Genomic DNA, 4035 nt, shown 5'->3' with positions numbered 1-4035 from the left:
TGCCAAGTATCTGGCAGAAACAGCCCTTAGTGCTGGTGCCGTTAGATGAGAAATTCTAGTCACGGCGAGGATTTCTTTCAGGACACATGGTTTTGATGACTTCGTTCCTTTTTCTTTTTCCTTTTGTCTTGGTGGCCGTGATGCGATAATCTGTAAGAATAGGGAGGTGATGAGGTTGAATGGGGCAGCTGTGTGATTGACCACTGCAGTGGACAGAATCCCAAGGACCAAATCAGCTAACTGGGGCGAGGATTAGCGCCTGGAAGTGCTGATTGATGAGCGCCGCCTCTCCTCTGCGCCCACACAGCTCATCCTGCACCACAGCGCATCTGCAGTGCAGGACTGTAGAGCGAACTTGACTCAGAGTGAGGATGCTTTCCTGAAAGAAAGAGAAATTAGAGAGACGGGAGAAAAAGACTTGATTAAAAGCACTGTGATGAAGATAGTGACAATCGCGGTTCATACTGCCACATAAAACGGTGCACGCGAGTGTGCCTGTGTGCATGTGTGCATGTGTGTGTGTGTGTGTGTGTGTGTGTGTGCATGTGTGTGTGTGTGTGTGTGTGTGTGAGAGAGAGAGAGAGAGAGAGAGAGAGAGAGAGAGAGAGAGAGAGAGAGACTCTCGTCAGCAGTAACTTTCATTCAGACTAAATTTGGTCTCCTTATATCCTTAGAAATCCAAGTGTGTTCAAGATTGTTTCAATCTTTGAGAGAATATTAATGCATATGCTTCGTAAGGGTCACAGAGGGCAAGCATTGTGGCAGAAGTATTTTCTAAAGTAGCATGAATCTAAATCTAAGCAACATGAAGTTATCTTTTCATTAAAAGTTCAATACAGTGCACACACGTAGGTCAATACTTCCTGAGGAAAGCTTTCTTCTAACTTTATTCCAGACACACAACTTTCTCTATTCACAGACACCATGTGTTGCAAAAAACTCACCCCAAGTTATATTGGACTAGTGAACGCACAACAGCAGTATTTCTTTCTTCCTTTCTTTTTCTCTGTCTGCTGTCCTTGTCTCGTCGTTCCTCAATCTTGGCTTTCCTTCATGTGTTCTCCTACATCACGAGGGAGGGGCTTACATTTGAGAGTTGTCCAAGAAGAGAGGAAGGCCAGCAAACTCCGTTTTGTTTTCTTCTAAAGACTATTTGTATTGTTCCATTTCTGAGTATGTGTGTGTATGGGGAGGAGTGTGTGTTCCTGAGTCCAGGTCCTCCCAGAGGCCATATTGGTTTTAATCCTTTCTAAATGTACTTTTGTCTTGTTTAGGCATAGGAAGGAGTGAACCCTTAAAAACTCATAAATATTTTAGTCTTAAATATAGAATGTTTAGACCTGGCAAGCTGCTAGAGACTAGGATTTTTATGTGTTTTGCTTTGGATTTTTTTGTTGTTGTTGTTTCTTAGTTCAAGGTAAGCCTTATAGGGACAGCATTGCTTTCGTTTCAAAAGAAAAGAAATTCTCTGAAATTGGTGGTCACACGAGCACTTTACATGTGCCTTATGTCTTAACTATTTCTCCATAATGTCCCAAAGATTATTTGCAAATGAAATACTGGTGAGAGAAAATGGCTTTGTGCTCTCGGCAAAACTGCTTGACTAAACCACATATTTCTCTGACAGGAAGTCTGCCCATCTCTCTTAATCACTCATACTGCACAACAAACACTCACTGAACACTGATGTGCTCATTTGTGGCCAGCAATGTGATCCAAGATCTGCCTTAGCGTTGAGGGGGGAGGGGCACATGGTGAGGGGTAGTCTGTGATGAGGTTCCTGCTGTCACAGGGCACTTTGAAAACTAGCTAATTTTTGTGATGGTTTCAGGTCATTCCCCTCACCCCCACACCCCAAGAATATCTGGTGACTAAAACGTCTTTTTAAAGGAAGCATTATGATTCTGGTTGGGTTTCGAGAGCATCATTCTGCTGAGGCTGAAGTTAAAAACTCACTGAAGGGGAGCCAGAGCCTGTGCAGGGAGAGGGTGTGGGAGACAATCAGGACGAGTGATGTCAGCTGCTTAGATTGGGCTGCAGGCAGACCCTGGAGGAGGAGAGAAAAGGGTGGGTTTTGAAACTGTCCTGGAAAGAGGATGTAGCTCAGCTGGTAGAAAACTTGCTTGTTATGTGGGGAGCCCTGAGTTCATCTCAAGTCTGTCATGGCGTGTTGGAGATGCAGGGAGTTGTAGTCCTAACTAGGGAGAGGGCAGTAAGAAGAGGTGAGGTTAAGTTAGCCAGTGGGAGGCCGGAAGTACGTGAGACTCTGCCTCAAGGAAACAAAAAAGGAAAAGGAAGGAAGGAAGGGAAGAAGGAAGGACTGGAGGGGACTTCAGGGGTGACATTAAATGTCACATGAAGGTCGGGGGTTGGTGGGAAAGATCATGAATTTGGAGGCAGACACCTAGCTGGTAAAGTGTTCTACAGAATCAAAGCAAGGGCTAAAGTGGGGATTTGATCACATGCACGTGGCACTGAGAACCAATACAGAACCATCGTTATGGCCTGTGGAGAGAAAAGACAAGGCCGGTCCTGAGAAACTTCACAATTTCCAGAGGGGGTGGAAGGGACTAAAAGTGGACAGAAGATTGAGGAGGAGCAGACACGTGGGAAAATCGTTTCGCTTTCTGAAAGCCATGAGTAAAAAGTTTCTTGAGAAGCGGTGAGTGTTTTACCTGCATGAATGTCAGGGCAGCGTGTGTGCCAGGATGCCCACAGAAATCAGAAAGGGCACTGGATGCCCGGGACTGAGCAGGTGTGTTTATATTTTTAGAAAATATATATGTGTGTATATATATGCATATTTATGTGTGCATGGATAAGTAATGTAAAAAGAGGGAGTGGATTTGAAAAAGAGCAAGAAGGAGGTATATGAGGGGTTGGGGGGGAGGAAAAAAACTGAAAAAAATGATGTAATTATACTCTCAAAACTTAACTGGTTGATTTTAAGAAGGAAGTGGTGAGAAACGGCAATGCCAGTGGCATGTGCAGGAAGTCAGGACTCAGCAATACCTAGGCACACACTAGTCATTCACGACACTGGAGCAAAACAGGCACGGGAAACTGTATGGGCTGAGCTGTTGGGTGCCATAGGTTCTGAAGTTTCTTTTTAATTATGAGTCCTCACAGTTTTTGTCGTGAAGAAGAAACACATTTCTAAGTTATTTAGTAATAAGACTATAACTTCATTGCACCCTCAGGTGGTTTTCTAAATCCCAGACAGCAAATTACGAATTATGAATATTCATAACCTTTTAGAGAGCGGAGTGAAAATATTTATCTTTCATTTGGGGTGAGATCTCTCCAGCAGGGATGCTTCTGAACCTCTGTACAGCAATTTACGCGATGATCACCGTCGTAATCTCCAGGCTGATTTGGAACATCTTCATTCTTTTCTTAATCTAGGAAATCAATGGGACATGCGGTGCTCCAGCCACCGCATTAAATTACAGTTCTCCAGGAGCTGCCCCCTGGGGTACATTTATCTCAGGCTTGGAAAATCCTAATAACCTTTTGGATGTCGTGGGAGATTGTTTTCCATTGCTAAATGGCAGCTGTGGACTATTCTTGGCTCAGTAACTGATTGGTGAGTTGATTCCAGCTCGCCACTATGTTTCTCTGCTGTGATTTCCCAGCATACAGAATGTATTACAGCAATCTGTAGTCATATCAGGGATGATCATAAGCAACCTGCTATAATAAGTCAGAACTTCTTGAAAAATATAAACTGTGTATAATAGACCCATTTCTATACTATGTTCAGTGCTGTCAGGTGGCTGGAAACTGGCCTTTTCCCCAGTACTAGTTCACACTGTTTCCAGAGTGTCTGACGATCCAATTCAACCTGGTGTCCTTGGAGGCTAACGATTCCCCCGTCTTCCCAGGAAAGGTGCTTAATTCCTACACCCTGCACTTGTTCCCCAACTTGATCCGAAGAGCAAACAGATAGTGGGAACTGCCCTAAAAAAAATGGCCAAAAGGACCAAGAAACCTGCGCCTTAACTGGTTAGCTGATTCCGAATCATTCTCCGCCAA

At 44.1% G+C, this 4035-nt stretch overlaps 1 long non-coding RNA gene across 1 annotated transcript; it reads right to left on the bottom strand.

Annotated features, from left to right (window-relative positions):
- Positions 1 to 279: 279 nt before the first annotated feature.
- On the bottom strand, positions 280 to 2043 carry LOC311608769. Its single transcript, XR_014783152.1, has 3 exons — positions 1957 to 2043; positions 945 to 1063; positions 280 to 379 (listed from the first exon to the last, which is right to left on the bottom strand). It is a non-coding gene; the product is annotated as an uncharacterized lncRNA (long non-coding RNA).
- Positions 2044 to 4035: the final 1992 nt, after the last annotated feature.

Source organism: Acomys minous (assembly GCF_964271855.1).
Source record: "Acomys minous genome assembly, chromosome: 11".
In the NCBI taxonomy this organism is placed as follows: domain Eukaryota; kingdom Metazoa; phylum Chordata; class Mammalia; order Rodentia; family Muridae; genus Acomys; species Acomys minous.
This window is presented reverse-complemented; position numbering and strand designations above follow the sequence as displayed.